This window comes from Ursus arctos, unplaced genomic scaffold (assembly GCF_023065955.2).
Source record: "Ursus arctos isolate Adak ecotype North America unplaced genomic scaffold, UrsArc2.0 scaffold_3, whole genome shotgun sequence".
In the NCBI taxonomy this organism is placed as follows: domain Eukaryota; kingdom Metazoa; phylum Chordata; class Mammalia; order Carnivora; family Ursidae; genus Ursus; species Ursus arctos.
The window spans coordinates 30373335-30399537 of record NW_026622985.1 but is presented as its reverse complement, the minus strand read 5'-3'; the positions used below and the strand labels follow the sequence as shown (position 1 = coordinate 30399537).

The following is a 26203-nucleotide window of genomic DNA, read 5'->3' as shown; positions in this document are numbered from 1 at the left end:
GTGCGTAGAGAAATGCCTACTTACAGATTCTGACCAGCATATCCCTGAAGACCCTGAGGGAATACCAGATAATATTTGTCTTTTGGAGCCTCGTGTCCCTCACTCTTGGCTCCTCCCCTTTGTAGGAGCTCTGTAAACTCGAAGCAAGCTGGAGACTTTCTGGTCTCTCCTTGGAATCTTTCTTTCATAAATATTATTTTGGCACACAGTTATTTCTACTCAGCTCTTTAAGCATATCCAGTACTTACTAGTGACTTTGGGAGATTTGATGAATACAAAATGCTTTAGCCTCAACTCCAGTCTATCATACCCCAAAGGCTGCTTGTTTGAGAATTTAAAACAAAAAGAGACTTCTTAGACATCACATCAAGAGTTATGGGCATTATTAAGTTCATGTCATTATCCTTAAATTAAAAAGTTCAACTTCATGTGAAATGTTAAGTCAGGGTCAGAGGTGTCTTTGACTACGAGGACCTTTCCACACTGGAAATCAGTGATATTCCAAAGCCAGGGGCTTAAATCCCATCTCAGACCCCTATATCGATTACTTCTCTCCATTTCCCCTCTTTTCTCCTCCTCACCTCTTTTCCAATGTTGCAGAGGCTTACATTTTTTATTAATTCATGCATTACACATATCTTTATTGCTTACAGGATTCTAAGAATTGACTAGCAGAGATGAAAAAAAAAACATGGTACTTGACCCTGAGGGCTTCTCAGTTTAGAGAGAAAACAGTTACACTGAAGATCAACTGTGAACTGGTAAGTTCTATATTAAGAAGACAGAAGAAGGCCCAGGGAAGGCTTTAGAAATGAGATGACTTGAATACTGCTTTTGAAGGATAATTAAGACCTTCCGTGGCAGAAAAAGGAAGAAGAATAGTCCCAAGAGAGAAAAGCAAAAGCCTGAGAAAAACCCAGCAACTTGACATCATCAGTCCATTTGAAAAAACGATGAAAACATTTTGTGGCCCACGCTTAGAGCTTACACTAGCAAACTTTCCATGGCTGCCTACTGCCCCTCATTTTGAGAGAGCTGCAGTGAGGAGGACTGCCAGCTTCTTCCTCAGGGTGATGCCATTCAAGTGATTCTCTGGCTCCTACACCATGTACCAAATCCACACAGATAAGAGATGACACATTTTCTGTGAGCACACAATGTTATTTGTGACTTATGAATTTGTGTGCATTTATTCAACATTTAAAATAAAATTTTATATAGAATTAGAAGTCTGACATAAAATAGATCTGATCTGGCCAAGGAATGAACCGCCTGCTAGATGCTTTTCCATGATCCACCACTTGCCTTATCAAAGCATCGACATCTCGAGACCCTTGTAAGTTTTCCAGAAGCAAGCCCACCTCTGCCTGCTTTCTGGAAATAGAAAAAGGGAGAAACTAAGTTCTTTCAAAAATAAACCTCAGAAAAGGATTTCTATGATGCTCGTGCTTTACTGAGGGAACTTGCATCTTGCAAACCACAAACATTATGAGCAGTTTTATATTTTCTAGAAGTCTAAATTAGAATATGCCCAAAACAATCGAGGATTAACTCCCATGTCTCCTATTATAAATCTCAGAATTATGTGTCGTCAAGCTAGGGAAAATATAAATAGAATGAATACAGTGTGACTGGCAGAGATTAGCATGAAACTCAAAGTTAAAAATGTACAGCCTCCAGTTGTGCTTTCCACAGCAAGATCCAGATGGGAAAGAGAAAAGCACACTGTACCATGGAGAATCCAAGCTGTCACCACCTGAATCCACAGATCACTCAGCAAAATGAATAATGCAATGATTAGACTTTGTGTGTATCCAGATAGCATCACTTATAAGGGATTCTTCCCAAGATCCTTTAACCTGATTTTAACCAAGCTGCTAAATCTAACTTAGCGTTTCTCAGTAAGTAATAAAAGGAGTAAAGTCACATGATACTATGGGGCAGAGGAAGCCATGAAACATGCAGTTAGTGGGACCAGCTTTCAACAAGTCAATGTTAAAAAAAGACTGGTGGGGATAGGGAAGGGGGGAATGGGGACTAAAGAGATCAGAGAAACATACGAACTAAAAAGTGTCTTACCTTAATTGGATCTTTGTTTTAAACAAGTGAACTTTAAAAGATATTTTTTGCTTAACTGGTAAAATTTAAAAATGCAACTGATATTAAGGAACTTCGGTTAATTTGTTGGGGGCAATAATGATACCACCTGGTACTGTAATGGCAAGAAAAAAATCTTATTTTGGAGTTAATACAAAATTACTTAGTTTTGAGGTGTCATATCTACAAGTTACATATAAATTATTTGGCAGGAAAAAAATGAAGAAAGTCACAGGAAAAAACATCCAGTGGAAAAAAAAGACAGTCTCTTCAATTAATGGTGCTGGGAAAACTGGACAGCTACATGCAAAAGAATGAAACTTGACCACTCTCTCACACCATACACAAAGATAAACTGCAAATGGATGAAAGACCTCGATGTGAGACAGGAATCCATCAAAATCCTAGAGGAGGACATAGGCTGCAACCACTTTGATATCGGCCACAGCAACCTTTTTCATGACACATCTCCAAAGGCAAGAGAAACAAAAGATAAAATGAACTTGTGGGACTTCAAGATAAAAAGATTCTGCACAGGGGCGCCTGGGTGGCACAGCGGTTAAGCGTCTGCCTTCGGCTCAGGGCGTGATCCCGGTGTTATGGGATCGAGCCCCACATCAGGCTCCTCCGCTATGAGCCTGCTTCTTCCTCTCCCACTCCCCCTTGTGTTCCCTCTCTCGCTGGCTGTCTCTATCTCTGTCAAATAAATAAATAAAATCTTTAAAAAAAAAAAAGAAATAGCAAAAAAATATTCAAAAAAAAAAAAAAAAGCTTCTGCACAGCCAAGGAAACAGTCAAAAAAACTGAGAGGGAGCCCATGGAATGGGAGAAGATATTTGCAAATGACACTACAGATAAGAGTCTGGTATCCAAGATCTACAAAGAACTTCTCAAACTCAATATACGAGAAACAAATAATCAAGTCAAAAAATGGGCAGAAGATATGAATAGACACTTTTCCAATGAAGACATACAAATGGCTAACAGACACATGAAAAAATGTTCAAAATCATTAGCCATCAGGGAAATTCAAATTAAAACCACATTGCGATAACACCTTACGCCAGTTAGAATGGCAAAAATCGACAAGGCAGGAAACAACAAATGTTGGAGAGGATGTGGAGAAAGGGGATCTCTCTTACATTGTTGGTGGGAATGCAAGTTGGTACAGCCACTCTGGAAAGCTGTGTGGAGGTCCCTTAAAAAGTTAAAAATTGAGATGGAGGGAGTTAAGATGGTGGAGGAGTAGGGGTCCCCTTTTTCAGCTGGTCCCCTGAGTCAAGCTGGATAGGTATCAGACCATCCTGAACACCCATGGAATCAGCCTGAGATGCAGGAAGATACATCTGGATCTCTACATATGAACATCTCCTCCACTGAGTATTGAGGTACGAAGTGGGGAGCCGTGAATCCACGCACAGATATTGGAAGATAAACGGAAGGGGGAGGGAGCTGCCGTGTTCGGGTGCCGGGAAGCGGTAGCCACCTGCACGGGGAGCGGGCGGACTCGCAGACCGGCACCTGCGAGAGAGTTGACTGAGACCGTGAGCCTGGGAACGCGGCCACCAGACTGAAAACCGGAGCTCTGGAGTGGGTGCGAACCACACTGAAACGGAGCTCCGGAGCACGCGGGAGTGGTTGGCTGCTGGCGGTGCTAGAAACACAAAGGACAGAGATGTGCCAGCCCTAGAAGTGAGGGCTGGGACACCGGCTGGCTTCAGGGCGCACATCCCGGGACGCTGTAGGGTTTAGCAGCACCAACAGAAACAGAGTTAAAGCGGCCAGGAGAGCTCAGCGGAGAGCAGACTGCAATTTCTCTGTTCTGAGACAGAGGCTGGGATTTGGCCCTGCTGCTCTGACTCTCAGAAGAGGCACAGCAAACTGCCAGGGAAAGCCGCCAGAGAACAAAGGCCTGGAAATACCGGCTCACAGTGTGCCCATTCCCATCCCCCCTCGCAGGGGACACGGTGACTCTACCCAAACAGGGTTGCCTGAGTATCAGTGCGGCAGGCCCCTCCCCCAGAAGGCAGGCTGAAAAATCAAGAAGCCCACATCCCTAAGGTTCCTATAAAGCAAGTGCACACTGCCTGGGTCCTGGTCAATAATTTGGGCTCTGGACAACCCCGCAACCTCTCCTCATCAGAATGACGAGAAGGAGAAATCCCCCCCAGCAAAGAAAAGAAAATGAGTCTGTGGCCTCTGCCACAGAGCTGAAGAGAGGGATATAACCAAATTATCAGAAATGGAGTTCAGAGTGACACTGGTCAAGATGATATGTAGACTTGAAAAAAATATTAACGAGAATATAGAACCTCTAAGGGTGGAAATGAGAGCGAACCTGGCAGAAATTAAAAATGCTATGAATCAAATGCAGTCAAAACTAGGTGCTCTGACGACCAGGGTAAATGAGGCAGAAGATCGAATTAGCGAATTGGAGGATACGTTGGTAGAAGAGAAAGCTAAAACAGAAACTTGGCTCAAAAAAATCCAATCTCAAGAATGTAGGTTACGGGAGATTACTGACTCAATGAAACGTTCCAATGTCAGAATCATCGGCATCCCCGAGGGGGTGGAGAAAAACAGAGGTCTAGAAGAGATATTTGAACAAATTGTGGCTGAAAACTTCCCTAATCTAGCATAGGAAACAAGCATTCGTGTCCAAGAGGCAGGGAGGACCCCTCCCAAACTCAACCACGACAAACCTACGCCACATCACGTCATAGTGCATATCGCAAATATTAGATCCAAGGATACAGTATTGAAAGCGGCCAGGGCAAAGAAATTTATCACGTACCAAGGCAAAGGTATCAGGATTACGTCAGACCTGTCTACACAGACCTGGAATGAGAGAAAGGGTTGGGGGGGGGGGCATTTTTTAAAGCTCTTTCAGAGAAAAACATGCATCCAAGGATCCTTTATCCAGCAAGGCTGTCATTCAGAATTGATGGAGAGATAAAGACTTTCCAGAATTGCCAGTCACTGACCAATTTCGTAACCAAGAAACCAGTCTTACAGGAGATATTAAGGGGGGGTTTTATAAAAGTAAATAGGACCCAAGAGTGATACAGAACAGAAAGTTACAATCTATAGAAACAAAGACTTTACAGACAACATGGCATCATTAAAATCATATCTCTCAATAATCACTCTCAATTTAAATGGTCTAAATGCTCCCATAAAACGCCACAGGGTTGCAGATTGGATAAAAAGACATGACCCATCCATTTGCTGTCTACAAGAGACTCATTTTGAACCTAAAGATATATCCAGACTGAAAGTAAAGGGATGGAATACCATCATTCATGCCAATGGACCTCAAAAGAAAGCTGGGGTAGCAATTCTCATATCAGACAGATTGGATTTTAAACTAAAGACTATAGTTAGAGATACAGAAGGGCACTATATTATTCTTAAGGGATGTATCCAACAAGTGGATATGACAATTATAAATATCAATGCCCCCAACAGGGGAGCAACAAGATACACAAGCCAACTCTTAACCAGAATAAAGAGACATATAGATAAAAATACGTTAATAGTAGGGGACCTCAACACTCCACTATCAGCAATAGATAGATCACCTAAGCAGAAAATCAACAAAGAAACAAGAGCTTTGAATGCCATACTAGACAAGTTGGATCTCATAGATATATATAGAACACTACACCCCAGAACAAAAGAATACTCATTCTATTCTAATGCACATGGAACATTCTCCAGAATAGATCATGTTCTGGGTCACAAAACAGGTCTCAACCGATACCAAAAGACTGAAATTATTCCCCGCATATTCTCAGACCACAATGCTTTGAAATTGGAACTCAATCACAAGGAAAAATTTGAAAGAAACTCAAACACTTGGAGACTAAGAACCATCCTGCTCAAGAACGATTCGATAAACCAGGAAATCAAAAATCAATTTAAACAATTTATGGAGACCAACGAGAATGAAAACACAATGGTCCAAAACCTATGGGACACTGCAAAGGCAGTCCTAAGGGGGAAATACATAGCCATCCAAGCCTCACTCAAAAGAATAGAAAAATCTAAAATGCAGTTATTATATTCTCACCTCAAGAAACTGGAGCTGGAACAGAAGAACAGGCCTAATCCATGCATAAGAAAGCAGTTGATCAAGATTAGAGCAGAGATCAATGAATTAGAAACCGGGAGCACAGTAGAACAGATCAACAGAACTAGAAGCTGGTTCTTTGAAAGAATAAATAAAATAGATAAGTCACTGGCAAGACTTATCCAAAAGAATAGAGAAAGGACCCAAATTAATAAAATTATGAATGAAAAGAGAGAGGTCACAACCAACACCAAGGAAATAGGAAGGATTATTAGAAACTTTTATCAACAGCTTTATGCCAATAAATTAAGCAACTTGGGAGAGATGGAGGCCTTCCTGGAAACCTATAAACTACCAAGACTGAAACAGGAAGAAATTGATTTTTTAAACAGATGAAATAACTATGAAGAGACTGAAGCAGCGATTAAAAACCTTCCAAAAAACAAAACTCCAGGGCCTGACGGATTCTCTGAGGAATTCTACCAAACATTCGAAGAAGAAATAATACCTATTCTCTTAAAGCTATTTCAAAAAAAATAGAAACAGAAGGAAATCTACCAAACTCATTCAATGAGGACAATATTACCTTGATCCCCAAACCAGGCAAAGACCCCATCAAAAAGGAGATATACAGACCGATACCCCTGATGAATATGAACGCCAAAATTCTCAACAAAATCCTAGCTAATAGGATCCAACACTACATTAAAAGGATTATCCATCATGACCAAGTGGGATTCATCCCTGGGATGCAAGGGTGGTTCAACATTCGCAAATCGATTAGTGACAAGAAAAAAGCCAAGAATCATATGATCCTCTCTATAGATGCAGAAAAGGCATTTGACAAAATACAGCATCCTTTCCTGATTAAAACCCTTCAGAGTGTAGGGATAGAGGGTACATTCCTCAATCTCATAAAAACCATCTATGAAAAGCCTACAGCAAATATCATTCTCAGTGGGGAAAAGCTGGAAGCCTTTTCCTTAAGATCAGGAACACGACAAGGATGCTCACTCTCGCCACTATTATTCAACAGAGTACTAGAAGTCCTTGCAATAGCAATCAGACAACAAAAAGGGATAAAAGGTATCCAAATCGGCAAAGAAGAAGTCAAAATGTCTCTTTTCGCAGATGACAAGATACTCTATATGGAAAACCCAAAAGACTCCACCCCCAAACTACTAGAAGTTATAGAGCAATTCAGTAATGTGGCGGGATACAAAATCAATGCTCAGAAATCAGTTGCATTTCTATACACGAACAATGAGACTGAAGAGAAATTAGGGAATCCATTCCTTTTACAATAGCACCAAAAATCATACGTTATCTCGGAATTAACTTAACCAGAGACGTAAAGGATCTATATTCCAGAAACTACAAATCACTCTTGAAAGATATTGAAGAAGACACAAAAGGATGGAAAAACATTCCATGCTCATGGATCAGAAGAATTAACATAGTTATAATGTCCATGCTACCCAGAGCAATCTACACTTTCAACGCTATCCCAATCAAAATACGAATGACATTTTTCAAGGAACTGGAACAAACAGCCCTTAAATTTGTGTGGAATCAGAAAAGGCCACGAATCACCAAGGAATTGCTGAAAAGGAAAAACAGCTGGGGGCATCACAATGCTGGATTTCAAGTTGTACTACAAAGCTGTGATCACAAAGATAGCATGGTACTGGCATAAATACAGACACATAGACCAATGGAACAGAATAGAGAACCCAGAAATGGACCCTCGGCTCTTTGGGCAACTACTCTTTGACAACCAGGAAAAAACATCCAGTGGAAAAAAGACAGTCTCTTCAATAAATGGTGCTGGGAAAATTGGACAGCTACATGCAAAAGAATGAAACTTGACCACTCTCTCACACCATACACAAAGATAAACTCCAAATGGATGAAAGACCTCGATGTGAGACAGGAATCCATCAAAATCCTAGAGGAGGACATAGGCTGCAACCACTTTGATATCGGCCACAGCAACCTTTTTCATGACACATCTCCAAAGGCAAGAGAAACAAAAGATAAAATGAACTTGTGGGACTTCATCAAGGTAAAAAGCTTCTGCGCAGCCAAGGAAACAGTCAAAAAAACTGAGAGGGAGCCCATGGAATGGGAGAAGATATTTGCAAATGATGCTACAGATAAAAGACTGGTATCCAAGTTCTACAAAGAACTTCGCAAACTCAATACACGAGAAACAAATAAACAAATCATAAAATGGGCAGAAGATATGAATAGACACTTTTCCAATGAAGACACACAAATGACTAACAGACACATGAAAAAATGTTCAAAATCATTAGCCATCAGGGAAATTCAAATCAAAACCACACTAAGATACCACCTTACGCCAGTTAGAATGGCAAAAACAGACAAGGCAAGAAACAACAAGTGTTGGAGAGGATGTGGAGAAAGGGGATCTCTCTTACATTGTTTGTGGGAATGCAAGTTGGTACAGCCACTCTGGAAAACAGTGTGGAGGTCCCTTAAAAAGTTAAAAATTGAGCTACCCTATGATCCAGCCATTGCACTACTGGGTATTTACCCCAAAGATGCAGACGTAGTGAAGAGAAGGGCCATATGCACCCCAATGTTCATAACAGCATTGTCCACAAAAGCCAAATTGTGGAAGGAGTTGAGATGCCCTTCAACAGATGACTGGATTAAGAAGATGTGGTCCATATATGCCATGGAATATTACTCAGCCATCAAAAAGAACAATTTCACAACATTTGCAGCAACATGGACGGGCCTGGAAGAGAGAATGCTAAGTGAAATAAATCAAGCAGAGAAAGACAATTATCATATGGTTTCACTCATTTATGGAACGTAAGAAGTAGGAAGATCGGTAGGAGAAGAAAGGGAAGAAGGAAGGGAGGGTAAACAGAAGGGGGAATGAACCATGAGAGACTATGGACTCTGGGAAACAAACTGAGGGCTTTAGAGGGGAGGGGGTGGGGGATTGGGATAGGTTGGTGATGGGCATTAAGGAGGGCACGTATTGCATGGTGCACTGGGTGTTATATGCAAGTAATGAATCATGGAACTTTACATCAAAAACTTGGGATGTACTGTATGGTGATTAACATAACATAGTAAAAAATTATTTTAAAAAAAATGAAGAAAGTCAATGTGGCAAAACATCCGCATTTGTTGAATCTAGGTAATGTGTATGAGAAACATTTTACAATGTATATTTTCCCCATATATTTGAAAGTTTTCATAAAAACTAAGTTTTTTAGTTGATGCAATTATAAATGTGATATTAACTTGTGATGTTAACTTGTATTTTTAAACAGTTTCTTTGCTTTTTTTTTAACCTAAATGAACAAATGACGGTCAGTAGGATGCTTTTCATATAAAAGTGTTTCTAAAATAGTTAAAAAAATAGAACTTTATCATTGCTTATTGTGATTCAGATAAATGACCCGATAATGAGTTTGACATTGACCTCATTTGTTCATTCATTCCCTCATTTATTCTCCTCATTCCTCTCCCTCTGCCCCACACTGGTGGTGTCCCAGAGAAACCATTTTCCAGCACTCACTGGATTTTTCATTTTGATGCCCCATAGACCTATTGGCTTAAGTTACTAAAACCATCTGAGGTTTAATTTTGTCATCTGTAAAATAAGAATATTAATAAACTGTTCATAATTATATGAGGAATAAATAAGATACTAAATATTAAGTGCTAGAATTCAATGTCAACTAAGGGGTTGGTGGAATCATAGCAGTATCACTGACATCAGTGATAGACTAGGTTTCTTACTACTTTCCCAAAGATTCTTTCTGCTTTAGAACCTTCTCTAATGTCTGTTCAAACAACCGCCCATTGAAGAATCACAGCAAACTTTATAGCGTATGCTAGATTATTATTTCATAAAAAGGAGACTCAAAATCCTAATTTCTTCGTATAATTTAAGATTATAGAATTTAGGAGTATGGGCACATTTCAATGAAAGGGTTTTTTTCTATATTATAAAAGCCTTAAGTTTTTTTATGTTAGTGAGCATGTAAAATAAAAATTATAAAGTGCTCAGGAGTTTGTAGGAGTAACTTGCAAAAATTCTATTACATTTTAAAAGGGTACCCGATGAGTTCCCCCAACAAGTTTGGGTTAGAGACTAGATAATTAGAACAATGCAGTGCAATTATTTCTTATGTATATTCTTTTAAATGATGGGGTCCAAGTAATCTCTATGTTTTCTAAGTAAAAATGCCATGCTGTTTTTAGAAAGTCTGTTTCCAGAAACATTTGATTTCAGAAACAGACTACCTAATTAAGCAGCTCATGTGCAGGGAGATCAAGTGGCAACCTTTCTTAATTGATTTTTAACAATTCTGTAACTCTATCCCTACCATTTGTGCAGCTGTAATTAAAGGCCCAGTGTTTCAATTTCTACTTTTCATTTCCTGACCTGTTCATAAATATCTGCTGTAGGCTGAGGCCCACAGCGCAAGGTTTTATTAGTAATGGATTTGAGATATAACTGTCATAGAATTTATGTTCCCCCAACAGAGTTGGCAGTGTTTCACTTCATGGGAGAGCTGGTTTCTGTAAGCTCACTTCCCCACGAATGACAACAGCTGCAGTGGAATGAGTGGGAGCTAATCAAATGGAACCAACTTACTTGACTGGTTCAGTTCATTTGTGCAATTGATGAGGACACAAAAAATAATTACTCTTGCCATTCTCAGGTCATCGAGACAAGCTTAGGGAAATTCAGATGGAGTAAAATTTCCAAAAATGGTAAAAATTTTTATAAAAATGAGATGGATTTGGAATAGGATGTGACTATTCTGCCCAACTATTTATATTTTGTCACTTAATGAAAAAGTGAATTATTGCTATTTTATAGTCTAATCTGAATGGAGCGCATGACTGAAACTATGACCTATTCCTATCAATGAAATATCTGGAGTAATAAAATAATCATATTTCAGCTAGACATGTATCGTAGGTAATCAATAAAGACTATATTACTTGAATGTTTGATTATCTTTTCCTAAGAAATAGGAGACACCCAAATTAACAGTAAAACTTTTACTAACTATAAGTTAGGCTGAGGAAATTCAGAAGGCAATTCAGGATTTTAAAATGCTTATAATGTTTACTAAAAGTACCCAGAGTTAGCCAAACTGTGACATTCGAGGAAATGGTCCCCAGGGTCGCCCTTACTTCTAACACCAACTGCAAATTCAGGGGGGTTCCCCAAACCACATTCCATTTCTAGAAGGATTCACAAAAACTTCCTGAAAGCTGTTATACCTGTAGTTGCTATTTATTATGGGGAAAGAATACAAAGTAAAATAAGCCCAAACAAGAGATGCATGGGGCAGAGTCTAGGATTCCAAACATGAAGCTTCCATTGTCCACTCCTGGAACTGATGGGTAAAATTTGCACAGAGTATTGCCAAAATTAGAAAACTTACCCAAGTTTCTGTGTCCAGAGTTTCAATTGAGCTTCATTATGTAGGCATGATTGATTGATTGACTGATTGCTGACATGGTTGATCTCCGTCTTTAGGTCAACTTATTCTACTTGACTCAAAACCCCATGCTACATCACACTCTTGGTCTTTCTGGTGTGGTGAGCCCCCACCCTAAAGCTACTGAGTGTGGATGACCCCATCCTAAGATCCATTATAGTCAGCTTTGTACCTTAAACAAAGACACTCCTATCAGGTATGGAATAGATTATCTTCCAGAAGACTATGGCAAAGACCAGATCTTTCTTTGGGCAAAGCCAAATGCTTTACTACACAGTGAATATTAATGATCATTTTACATCTAAGTGTGTGTTAAAGATAATATGTAATAGACAAGTGTATTGTGATATCTCCAGTTTTATCCTGTGATTTTTTTAACTAAGATGGCATAATCATCCACTATTAAATATTCTATTCCCTAGCAGTCGATGACTATTTTGTTTATGTAGTTTGATGCCTAACCCTTCCACACTTGGGATTCATGAATCTTAATCTCAAGGCATTTTATTTCAATCAATAAATCTTGTTTATAGATTCATGTTTTCTCTGAGCTGTTTTCTAATTCACTAAGAAAGCTTTTCATCATACCACAAACCATTCCCCTCCACCTCCCCAAACACAAATTGTAACAATTCAAATTCTTGGTTCTCCCTGTGTCCAATCGAGTGACTTCTCAGTTAATTTATTCGGTTCAGTCTCATTTCAGTTTAAAACTATCCCTAGGAAGATAATTTAATCTGATGGAAAATAAGTTAATGTTCATCAAATAGAACCGAGTTAAGTATTTTAGGAATCCTGATTACTGAATCTGATCAGTTTCAACACATGATTACTAACTCTCCCATTTCTAAGGAGCATGTCTAAAAAGGATTAACATTTCCAAAACTAATAAGATTATCTGGTGACGCTCTGAAAAGAAACACAATACAAGGCATTATGATTTTATAAATGTTGCATAAACAAAACTGCATATTATTACTCCTCCACGAAAATTTCCATTTAGAATATATTTACCCAGACGGGGAATACTCAGCAGAAGACTCGCCAACAGGAAGAAATAAACTGCCAATCAAGCCAATGATCATAGGAAGAAAACACTTTGGATGAACAACTGATTGTGGGGTTGGGACCAGAGCCTAGCTTTGCCATAAATGGGGCTGAGAAACACCTGGTGTCTGCAGAGGACTGCAGGGATGCCGCTTCTATGACAGAACTTAGTACTCGCCTATAGGAGTATTTTTCTCTTAAGTGTATCTCCTAGGTGTATATCAATTCATATTATACTTCTCTATAGGATCACCTAAAATGCTTTGGTATTCACCACGGAGGGGCCAACACATGAAGGGATGAGCACTTTCAGAAATCTTGAGGACAAATGGCTTCTTTGCAACCTCTCTCTTAATGGAAAACAGCTATGACCTAAGTAACCAAAGAGTTCCACTATAACGGGTAAGATGACAAATGTTGAACATTTATTATATGTTGTGTGCTATGTATAGATTGCATAATTCAATTCTCCTGACTGTCCTATAAATTGGAGATTATTATATTAGTTTTTACTTTCAGATGAAGAAATGAGGTGTGCAAGGCTTGAAGAACCTGACCCAGATTAAGCTGCTCGAGTGGCGGGTAAAGGATTCAATCCTACTTTATAATACTCCAAAGATTGTTCTTCCCCATACTCTTGTCTGAGCTATTGCAGAACCATACCAATGACCCAACTGCTCTGAATCTAGTATTGTGAACAGCCTTATTGATGGAACTAATGATTTCAATATTTTTTCCTTGAAGCTAAGAAAGGTAGAGATGCTCATTGCTTTCAGGAAATGATATAGTCAGCCCCTCATTCAAGGATGAGGTGGTTCAAACCTCTGATTTGCCACTTAGTAGCTACACGACCTTGAACATACCACTCAACATTCAGAACAACAGTTTTCCTCTTAAGTAAATCAGGCATAACAGAACCAACTTCACAGGTGTACTATAGAGATTACATAAGAAAACACAAATAAAGCACTTAGCACAGTACCTGACATTAAGGCGTAGGCCAGCACAGCAGCCTTTCAGGGTGCCAATTATAAAGGAGGATCCTCTTACTAAAACTGATCAGAAAGTTGATCAGTTGCTAGGAACTCAAGGTTTTCTATAAAAGTCCTTAACAGGCAAACAAAATAGAGTTCTGCCAAATTAGGGTAGAGATAAGCCATGCTTAATTTCATCTATCTGTTCAACTTATTTTTTTTAAGCTTTTTATTTATTTGAGAGACAGAAAGAGAGAAAGAGAGCAGAGTAAACAAGAGAGAACATGAGTGGGGAGGAAGGGCAGAGGGAGATGGAGAAGCAGACTCCACAATGAGCAGGGAACCCAATATGGGGTTCGATCCCAGGACCCTGGGATCATGACCTGAACCAAAGTCAGACGCTTAACCGACTAAGCCATCGGGAGCCCCAACTTTTTTTTTTTTAAGGCTAACAAGAACGTTGAGAGTTAGAGTTGCAACAAATTTAAAATCACCCAACCATCAGACCTTGAAGATGGAAGACACAGTTAACTGCACACTTGAACTGAAACGGTGCTGGATCTAGTTACATTCAACTGAAATATTGAACTCAAGATACGTAAGGTCTGGTTCTAAGACTTTTAGCTCTACATAAGTAAGTTATATTAGTGACTGCCTAACACTATTTGGTTACTATAATAAAAATAGCTAATATGTATTGAAGGCTTACCATGCTGCCAGCAGCCTTTTAAGAATTTTTTATGTGTCAATTCAGGAGTTCTCACAATTTCTTAAAGGCTAGCTTCTATTATTATTTCAGTTTTATAGATTAGGAAATAGGCACACAAGAGTGTACATGATTTGCCCAAGGATCTACAATGTCAGAACCAAGGAAATTTGAAATATTGCTCTTACTGTTATATCATATTGACTCTCTAAGTTAGGAGTGGCTGAAAAATGTAAAACAAGAGACACTGAAGTCTATTAACCTACTTAATAGTATTGGTAACAAATATCTATTTCAAGCTTAAAAAGTAAATATAAACTTTTTATTTAGAGAAAATGACTATAAACTCCCTTCCAAAGAAACATAAAATTAATATTAAAAATCACTCTGACAAGGAGTTCCCATGTGCCTCAGTCTGGCCTTGCATATTTAAGAACTGAAAATTGCTAATACAAGCAAACAAAATTCAAAATCTACATTTGCCTTTGTTTTTAATCCTATTTTTCATATGGTCCTTTTTATTATCTGCCAACTTTATTGTGAAAAATTTTATATATTCAGAAAAGCACACTGAAAAGTATATTGGAATGATAGTACTGTAAGAATGGGTATATCCATACAGTCTACATCTAGATTCATCAAAGGTAGCATTTGGCCATTTTTACTATATTTCTATTTTTCTACATACACACACACACACACACACACACACGTGGGGTGGATTGGTGTTTCGTTTTTCATTTGATTTGCTCTACCATTTGACACTAAGTTGTTGACATAATTATATTTTACTTCAAAATACTTGCTCATGAATCCCTTTATAAAAAATAATTTTGTACTTTATTGGAAATATTGTTAATTTGATTTCCTGTATCTCAGTTTTATAAGTGAGTCTAAATCAAGAGATACCCCAGTCGTATACATCTTAAGGGATTCAGAAAGTTAGAATATGAATAGAATGGCCCTTGCATGCAATTGCTAGCGAAAGTGTCTGTGAGTCTTTAGTAAGTCCTCCTGCCACAGTCAAGTACTATCATTATCCTCAAATAAAAAAAGATGTACAAATCACAGGGTTGGTATATGCTCAATTCAAGTACAGCTCAAAGCTCTTATGTGATTCGCCCTCATTTTTACAATTATGTTTGGTATCCAGATGGTGCTCATCCTCAGCACTTCAGCTTTTGTGTATGGGGAAGAGCACTCACTACTCCCTCGACTTTGATATTCAATGTATTAGTCTTAAAACTCCACTAACAAACAATGTTCCTTAAACATTAAACTAAAACTATCCCTCAATACATATTCACTAAAGAAAAAATACCAACTTGTGAATTGGACAAATTACCTCCGATATTTAAAAACTGATTACAAACTTCACAAAACACCATAGGTATTTAATTTAAAACAATTCTAATAGAATTTTTTTGAATATTAAAACCACTGTAAGATTTAAACCAAACATAACACAGAATGGTATTTCAGAATGCAGCCTATGCAACCATATTGCCCATGTCCAAATTCTGACTTTTTCCACTTAATAGCTGTGTGGCTTTGGGGAAATTTTGCCTCATTTTCTCTATCTATAAAAAGCAGGTTATAATAACATTTACCTTATTATTCTATTGTGATAATTCAATGACTGAGAATATATTAACAGAATATATTAACAGAATATATTAACAGAGTTTGATAACACCAGGCATATGGTAAGTGCTTGAAAATGTTGGCTATACCCATAATACCACAATGATTAGAAAAGTAATTCTCTAACTTTCTGGTCTCTGAATCCCTTTACTGAGAATCTCACACAACTTTTGTTTTACATTGGTTATATTTGTCAATATTTACCATGTAAGAATTTTCTTTTTACCATGTAAGAAATTAAAGCTGAAAAAAATAAAACAGTAACTCATTTAAAAATGACAGTAATTACATTTTACGTTAGTAATTACATTATATGTTAAAGTAATTAATATATTTTAGAAGGAAATGAGCTATATTTTCTCCCCCTGAAATAATGAGAAGAGTGGTGCTATTTCACATTTCTGCACATCTCTTTAGTGCCTGGCTTCATAGAAGACAGAGATTCTCCTGTTTGCTTCTGAATTCAACATGTTGCAATATGCTCTTTTGTTTGAAGTATGTGAAAATCCAGACTCACACAGATATGTAGTTGGAAGTAAGAAGAGTACTTTAATAGACTTTTCAGAAAATTTTGGATATTCTTGATACTACACCAAAACTCTGGTAGTCTATTAAAGCTTCATTGCAATGTGCAATCTGAAACTAAATCAGTGAACACTGATTAACTCTGTTACCTTTTACTGTTACATTAAATGCTCTCTTTTGCACTTTGTTCTTTTACTCATATGTTTTTCTACTATTGATCACTTGAAAAATAATGGTTCACTGAGTTGTGCATTTATTTCAAATATTAATATATTTTATTAAACAAAGTAAAAATATATTTGTTGATATCACTACTGTCTTTATCAGAAAAGTTTGTAAGGATTGGGAAGCTCTCAAGCTCACAGTAGCTGTCACAAGTTTTCCAAAATTCGAATTTTCTCTTAAGAGCCTGAATTGTATCATTGGTAACAAATATCAGTTGATTTCCTTTGAAGTAACAAGATGACTTCTTTCATTTTTAAGTAAGTATTTACCAATGCCCAAGTATTTAAAAAAACATAGTTTGTCTGTCAGTTAATCTTTCAAGTAAAAATTGTGTTTCATGAAAAGAAGGGGACTGTTCAGCTCTCAGCTCAAGTGGACAATGTTTTTTCTTAAGAAAACCATCATATTTCAGTATGCAGCAGAAATGCTGTTTGTGTACTTCTCGTTTGGTCCCACAAAATATTAAACAGACTGATGCTCTCTTGCTTCTGGACAAGCTGGACCAACAGGGGCAGGATTTATTTTCCCCGGCGTAACAACAGTAGCAACAACAACAAAAAACACAATAGACAAAATATAGGAATCAAAAGTTTTCAAAACCACTGGACATCAGCCAATAAAGACCACTCATCCCTGAAAGATGGGAAACAAATGAAGCCAGCCCTACAAATGCCCTATTTCATTCTCTAGCGAATGTCCAGGTCATGAACACAGAGAGGAAATGAGGCAGGGTGGATGGACTTCCTGAGTTGAGGCATCTGAGATTCCAAGTAGCTAAGAGTTCATAGGAAAGTAGCATGAACCACACGAAGAAACAGCCCTAGAAATATTCAGAGGGACTCCCTCAAATGTTCAGTAGGGTGTTGATATGCAATTTATTTTCTTATTTGTTTATGTATTTATCCACTCATATTGTTATTATATTATTATTCCTAGTCTTATACCTTCTTAAGGGTTAGTATTTTAACTAAAAATTTTTTGTGGAAACTTCCTAGAACAACAATAATATCTCCTCTTAAAAATAGAAAGAACCCTACTTCAGATTTAAATGTCCTTGCTGGTTCTGGCTTACCGACCAAGTGATTCTTCGCATAACTCAGATGATTTGATTTGCTGCATAATGGGACAAGTCCAATCTTTTCACATCATTTCCAGAAAAGATGTGTTATTTAATTTTCAAGTGGCGAGTACCACCTAAGTCATCATCCTTATACAATTACCTATACAAGTCTTTCATTATGATCACAAATTTCTGTGGGCTCTATAACTTAAAATCATTAGAATGTCTAGCCATTTTATCTTCCAGCAAATGAAGGTTCAAATCCAACCCAGTAATTCTTCCCTTTGGAACATCTGGTTAAATTCTCTCAAAAGGTGATATTAATCAGTTAATTTGTAGGACCACCAGAGTTGATCAACAAACACACATAATTTCTATCTCGTTATCATACACTGGAATTATTTGGTAATTAGGCATCTGCTAATGTCTTGTAGATGTTTCGGAAGAATTATTACCTTTACAAAAAATATCTGTCTTACTCAAAATAAGTCCTGTTCACTCTGTCACATAGATTATGATTACACACAGATACATACAAATATAGCCTCCATATGCAGGAAAGACACAAGCTCCAAGTATTTATAGTTGCTTCCTTTTTTAGGCATGTGTTGCCATCTTGTTTATCAGTAATAATCCTCTATATACACTTACACTTAAACACTGAAACACAGGTATATGTGTATGTAGAAAACACGTACACATGCATTCTGTTTTACTTATTAAAATCAGTAACGAAAAGTCCAGTCATCTAATTTCAAAGTTACCTTTTTTTTCATATCACAACTACCCCACTGAACCTTTTGTTTGCACTTTTTCTTTGAGTTTCATTTTGAACTCACGGCCATTTCTAAACTCAAATTATTTCAATTACTTACAATTTCGAGCTTACATTTTCATCTCTTAGCCCGCGACAGCCTCCTTCAGCTGGATTATTTATCCATTTAGTAATAGCCCAGATATTTTTAAAAAGCTTTCTTGCTTTTTGGTAATAATGGAAAGCTTTATGTCCATTCTGAATTATCTCCCTCCTAGAATAGAATCACATCTTCTCTAAGTAAAGTTCCAGTTCCCTTTTTTGTAACTGGGATTAAAAGGATTAAAACTCAAATTCTTAGCATAAAGGGGCACAGGGGAGTACTGGGGGTCCGAAGGTGTAGCTGCTTCTGTCATCACCTCCCATTTTAAAGTAATATAAAAATCAGTTGTTTAGAACAAATGAGTACTATAGTTCTGTTCAGGAGTGAGACTACCAAAAGAGTCCAGGGCTATCTTCTACATGGGCATCCTTTCTTTTCTTTTTTTTTTTTTCCCCTTAACTGTTTATCTTCTGTCAACTTGGTTTCCATTTCCTGCTCAAAAGCCTATGGAAGAATAGTGTAAAACCACGCAGGGCTTGCTCTTACGCATTCAGTGGCCTGAGCAGTGGGTGCTGCAGACCAGTGCTTCGTGGTGCGCGGGGTGCGCCCGTCTTCAAAGAGAGGGACTGAATAAGCACAGGGGACCCCCGTCCCCCTTCACACCAGTCTGTGACCTCAGGTTGAGCAGAAGCAAATTTGGGAGCAGGAAGAGTCTACTCACCTTGAAATTCTTTCCTGGTCACAGCCTTTTCGGCGGCAGCCTGCTTCCTTTTCAGTCTCTTCGGGATCTCTGCAGGAGAGATCAGCCGGGACCGCTCACTGGCCTTCACTTGGTGCCTCGCCGCGGGACAACCTCCTGCGCCAGCACCCACCACATCAGATCCTCTGAGTGGCTCCCTTGTGGTAGCGCCAGAAGGCAGTGTCTACACAGCGCAGGAGAGTCCGTGTTACACAGAGCTAGCTGTGGCCAGCCCGTGAGCAGAAGCCAGCTCTGCGAGAGGCTGGCGGTCAGCCCAGGGATCAAGAAACACCACAAGTCGAGGCTCCCCGAGGGCTGCCTGGATCTGGTTAGTGAAGGTTCCAGGAGCCGAGTGGCCTCCAAGTGGAGTGACTCCAGCGGCAAGAGCAAAGTCCAGGAGAGCTTGTGGGGCCATACTGCCAGAGAGCAGGACACGGATCTCGGCCAGGTTTGCGAAAGAACTAGGGCACCAGCGACCAGCAGAAGCTCCTCCCAGATTCTCCTCAGATTCAGCACGCATGCGCGTCCTCGTTTTTCCCCCGCGTAGATGCAGCTCCATTTTGAAAGTCGTGGTTGTGTGCCAACTAACTGAATTCCCACTGCAAAGAATTTGAGGACATCCTCCTTCACTTGCAGAACATCAAGGGGGACATTATGAAAGTTTCCTTTTAAGCGATGACAGGAACCCAGGGCAGCGTTGTACGGGCGGCTCTCTGGGCAACGCCTTATGTAAATCGCTGCTGCTGAATTCTGTGGAGAGCTGGTGCCTTCCACAGACACCAAAACGTTATCATATAGTGTTCTAAGATATATTGCGAGTATTGCATCATCCCCTTTTTGAAGAATTTATTATTTGTATTTATTTCCCAAAGGCTGTATTTTTAGTAACCCAAGTATCAGGAGCTAGGAGACTGAATGAGGAACAATAAAGTATTTGGTAAACAGAGCATTTGACATCAATATCACGGCAAATTTCAACTTAAACTAACGTGTAAATCTACTTAAGTTATAACAAAAACAATAAAATGCATACATTTTAAATGTACAGTTCAATAAGTTTTGACAAATATGAAAGCCCATAATACTACAGCCACAATCACCAGAATCTATCAACCATTACAAAGTAAATGTCACTAAGGGGATTATGATTTTCTTTAAGAACTTTCTATTATTTTAACTCCACTGTCATGCATCTTCTCAATTCTACATTCTTAAGATTATTAGAATTACTTGTCTCTTAATTAAAAGAGCTAGTTCATTTTCCTTATGTAGAAATATTAGGATTCTGAAACATCAAGTAAAGTGTGCGTTTGGTTTATCATCTGAATATAGTTTTCATCTTTAGCTAAATGATCAGGTATAATAGCTGTGATAGTCACAACTCAAAAATAATTCATAATATAGCCTATATTCCTCCATCATTTTTATATTATTATGATTACATTTGGTTAAATTAATAGCATTTATAGAGATTTTTGTACACATTTCTTTTCTTAGAAATATATTTTTTTCACACAGAATTACCACTTACTCTCAAGGTATCTTTAATTTAGAGAGTTCAAATTATTTCTGATTATAGCCTCCCATTGAACCTATACTTCAGAGTGGCTAGAATTGACTGCTTTGTATTTAAAACTAAATAGATGCTAAAAACCAGCCCCATTCTGAAGGAGAATGCTTTCTCTGTAAATTTTATAAAAATTGTATTATTTACCTGAAAAGATTCTGATTTCACTTTCTTAATAGTGTTTCTGAGAAAAAAAAATCAGTGACTTTGGTTTACATGTCGAAATATCTAATAGTACATAAAACAACTAGGAACTTGGATCTAGCCCTGTTCTTGTCATTAAAACCCTAAGGAAATCACCTCAAATCTCTAGTTCTCAATTTACACCCTAGTGCTGTTTCACAAATACAGAATCAATTATTCTCAAGCTTTTTTTCTTTTTGGTTTTGTTTTACAAATAGCACAGACAGTTTGAGGACCTTGGCCTTCTCACACTAGGTCAATAGAATTAAGGCTTTCCATTAATCTAACAGTGAAACAAACATTCGAATAGGATGACAATGGATTTTTTCCCATTATATTATTAGCGGAAATAATGAAATTGAAACTGATGAGCGGTTAGAAGCCGAAACATGTTCACCTTTAGCCCAGAAGGCTGACCTATAGCCTGCGTAGTTTCGATAAGGATCAAATGTGTGCTGGTTGCTACCTTCTTAAAGGGTCTCAGGACTGCCTGTATATCTCACCGATAGTTAATATCGAACTGAACAAGAAGCACCAGAGAAATCTTGCGAAAGTAGTTTTACAAGGAGAAACTCAAAGAAAACATTTATGGTCTAATACTCCCTGCACGTCCCCTCCCCCTTCAGCACTAAGCATATAACCGCCAGCTTCCCACAGCAAAAATACAGCTCTTTCTGCCCAGGGGTCCTATCCCCGCGCTACCTAAATAAACTTACTAAGTTGCACCATACAACATCTCAAGAAATCTTAATTCTTTCTTGCCCTTGCACTCAATGACCCCACAACAAAACTATAACGCCTTCCTAGAACCAGTCTTTTTCAAACCCTTGGATTCTAAATTCCATATCTTTTATTGGTCCTAAAATTTCTTAGGTGCTGAGTTCCTACCTTCTTAATATTGTAATACCCTAGCAACAGGCCAGGCACAAGTAATCACTTAACTTTTTTCTTTTCTTTTCTTTTCAAGATTTTGTTTATTTATATGACGGAACACAAGCAGGCAGAGCAGCAGGCAGAAGGAAAGGGAGAAGCAGGCTCCCCGCCAAGCAGGGAGCCCGTGCAGGACTGGATCTGATCCCAGCAATCTGGGATCATAACCTGGGCCGAAGGCAGACACTTAACTGACTGAGCCACCCAGGTGCCCCATCACTTGTTTAATAATTGAACGGAAATACCTCAGTTAATCTCCACTACCACCTTAAAAGACAAGCTGTTTCCAATCCATTTTATTGATTAGGAGAAAAGGATCGGAAAGGTTAAGTAATTTCCTCAGAATCCATGGATTGTAAATGACAGAGGTAAGATTCCTCTTTTTTAAAAAGAGGAAGATAGGAGAGCAAAAGAAAGCAGAAAGGAAACATTGAAAGAGGATAGGAATTTTAAATTTGCAAATTTGTGTTTCTTGAGTATAAATTCACATCAGGTTAAAAAAATAATCAGACATTAGCACTAAATCATTTGAATCGGCCCAGTCTCACTATACTAATAATACTGATACATTTTCAAACTGACAGTCCAGCTTTAATTCCTCAGAGTTTATGGTTGTACACTTAAAAATTTGTTAAGAGGGTAATCTCATGGTAAGTGTTCTTATTATGATATATGTATATATTTTTAAAGGAAAAGAAATGGTTTGACCAGTTATAGAGCAGTACTGCTTCTTCATTCTGGCTACCAGATCTATTCCTAAGGAAAATATGTTAAGAGAAGACTATCATAAGAAAAATACAAATATCCAATAAATGTGGAAAAGAAAAATTTAAAATCCCTATTATGCAAAGTGTTAGAGGCACCTGTCAAACAGGATACTATTTTTCTAAATCTCTAATTCCAGTTTTTGGTAAAGGCTCAAAATTAGAAACACCTTTCAAATTTGTTTTGGCAAAATGTGACAAAAGCTTTAAAAATGTGCCTACGCTTCAAACAACTTAATTTCTTAAAATTTATCTTTCAGACATGAACAGAAATTCATTAGGATGTTAATCAACTGTATCACTTATAGTGTAAAAATCTGTATATAACCAAAATATTTAATAATCACTGATTGCTTAAATATTGAAGCATTACAACCATAGAGTACAATGCAGACATTTCAAAATACATTGTATGAGACCAATTGAGGATATAAAGAGAAACTTCCAGAATAGACAAATCTTTAGTGACAGAAAATTGGTGTGTATTATCTGAAATTTTAACTTGATTTTTTTTTTAAGTAGGCTCCACCACCAACGTGGGGTCTGAACCCAGAACCCCAAGATCAAGAGTCACATGCACCACCAACTGAGCCAGCCAGGCACCCCTAACTTGACTATTTTTATAATGGGGGAAATTTCTATTAAAATAGCATTAAAAATAATCTAGTAAGGGCTATGGCTGTAAATTCACCTGCAAAAGAACAGTAAGTGATCTAGACAAGGTCTTTGCATTTTTCTACTTATCTTTCTACAGTTCTATAATCAATCAACTGATACATATTATTTTTTTAGACAAATCAGAGTTTGCAGTTGCTGCTAGAATTTCCAGAAGGAAATTATATTTACATATAAAATAATGTATAACTGACTTCGATGTTCCATGTCCAACACACTACTTCAGAGAAAACCTGTTATGCATCATTCAATTTGACAAGCCTTTCTAAAAATATAACTTTTCATTCCTATGATAGATCACTTGGTGCTCTGTTAATTTGATCAGCATCAACACTTTAATTATATAATCTGAATTCCCCAGTGCCCTTTGGCAACACAAGCCTCAGCCTAATTTCCTTTTTAGTAAGCAAATCTGATTTGGTCTCTAAGAAATGCTCCAGACATACCTGTAGTATTTTTTCCTCTCTCCCTCACCCCAGCTGCATTAGAGCACACTTGAAACATGCCAGTGCAGCCCTGAGCCCAAATGTCAGTGGGCACACGAGAGATGATAAAATCATAACTCAGTGATGAAATAGCAGCTTAACTAACTTTTTTCAACAACTGAAATGTATAGTTTACAAATGCATTTAGATGTGTGAAAAAAAAATTTAAGGATGTAAGATCAATTAAGATGGTTAGAATCAGCGATTTAATTGACGATACTATTAAAATCATTTGTGCTATAACAAATTCAGAATAAATTATTATAGCACAACTTATGATTAAAATAACTAACACACCTGGGGCACCTGGGTGGCACAGCGGTTAAGCATCTGCCTTCAGCTCAGGGCGTGATCCTGGCGTTATGGGATCGAGCCCCACACGTCAGGCTCCTCCGCTGAGAGCCTGCTTCTTCCTCTCCCACTCCCCCTGCTTGTGTTCCTTCTCTCACTGGCTGTCTCTATCTCTGTCAAATGAATAAATAAAATCTTTAAAAAAAAAATAACTAACACACCTTTTATCTCCATCTCAAAGAGGATTTTATATAAAACAATAAACATCTTAACTCTTTTAGCATTTTAACAAATGACTGTTTCCAGAATATGCAAGATCTTTGGGGAGCTCATGAATAAGTCACATAAGCCATTATAATAACACATGACCTGTATTTTTACTGAGTTAAAAGCAATTGTGGGAGCTTAGCCATTTTTATTACATGAAACTTCCTTAGGAAGTTTCCTTCAGAAAGGGAAATTATTTAAATGATCAATTGCAAAGTTGAATCTCAAATTCTGGCTAAATAATTTTATTTTTTACTTTCCCTTTAACAGGACCAAACTGGTTCACTAGCTACTGCTTCAATTGTCTTCTTTGAGCTTTAGGATTCTTTACCACCAGAAAGGATGTCTCACCAAGGAAGCATTCCTGAAATGACTGATCTTTATTTAGAGAAGAGGTGTAGGTCAATGTGGCTTTGGCAGAGTGGATTCAGTACTTGGGTGTGGCTGACCTAACACTCACAGTGACATCAGAGACCTTAAAAAAAAAGAAAAGAAAAAAGAAAGACATCTAATCTCAATAATAGATAGGTGATAAAAGATAATGGATAAGCCCCAGCAAAATAATTACCTCCTCTTTCTCTTCTATCCTCACAATAGTTTAGCAGCTGAGTAAAGACAGACTTATTTTGTGGGGCAATAGTGGGAACACAGGGCCCTCCTACAACTACAAAATATTTTATCTGTCAGATAATCTAATTCTCTATTTTTCCTAAATCCCACCTTTGATAACATCTTGGGAAATTCTTGACTAAAAACAAAAACCAACTATAGCTCTTTCCGTGGTTTCAGGAAATGGTTAGAATGAACATCTTCTTCAAAACTGTCTTGTGCTGAATTGATATTCTTTAAAAAACAGGCCAGAGCTCTTATCCCTTTTTCTATGATTTTTTACCAAAAAATCCTATTCTTCAAACGAACTTACTGCTCATTAAAATAACTAATATTTAATGAGTAGCTACCTGGCTAGACACACTTTTAAATGATTAAAGAAATGGTGTTTAAACTGAAAATGGATGGGTGGGCGCCTGGGTGGCTCAGTCGGTTGAGTATCAGACTCTTGATTTCAGTTCAGGTCATGATCTCAGATCTCAGGATTATGAGATGGAGCCCCACGTTGGGCTCCCCGCTTAGCATGGAGTCTGCTTGGGTTCCTCTCCTTCTACCCTTCCCCCTGCTCTCTCTCTCTCTCTCTCTAAATTAAGTAAATAAATCTTTAAAACTGGATGGGTAAATAAGAGTTGGTAGGCACCGTGGCATGCGTTTGGGGTTGCAGGTGGGGAGGAATGTCTCAGGCAGAGGAAATAACATTGGGGAACATCCTGCATCTTCGTAAATAGGTCAAGGAATCTTCCACTGAACTGAAAAACACTTTGAATCATGGAAACCAAAAGGAGTAAGGTGGTGTTTAAGGTTGCCTGGGATGGCGCTCACAGGAACTTTCAAGGGTGATAGAAAATCATCTGTATCTTCATTAGATAGATACATAAATTTGTCAAAATTTAGCAAAATGTCCCTTTAAAATGGTTGCATTTTACTGTGTGTTAATTATATCTCAATAAAAATGATTTAAAAAATAGGGAATTTGACA

General features: G+C 37.9%; 1 protein-coding gene and 1 pseudogene across 1 annotated transcript in view; both read right to left on the bottom strand.

Moving 5' to 3' along the window:
• The window catches only part of ZNF804B (zinc finger protein 804B), a 712281-nt gene that overhangs the window by 401530 nt on the left and 284548 nt on the right, over window positions 1-26203 (bottom strand). The gene's annotated exons all lie outside the window — the stretch shown is intronic.
• On the bottom strand, window positions 16895-20012 carry LOC130542042 (40S ribosomal protein SA-like; annotated as a pseudogene).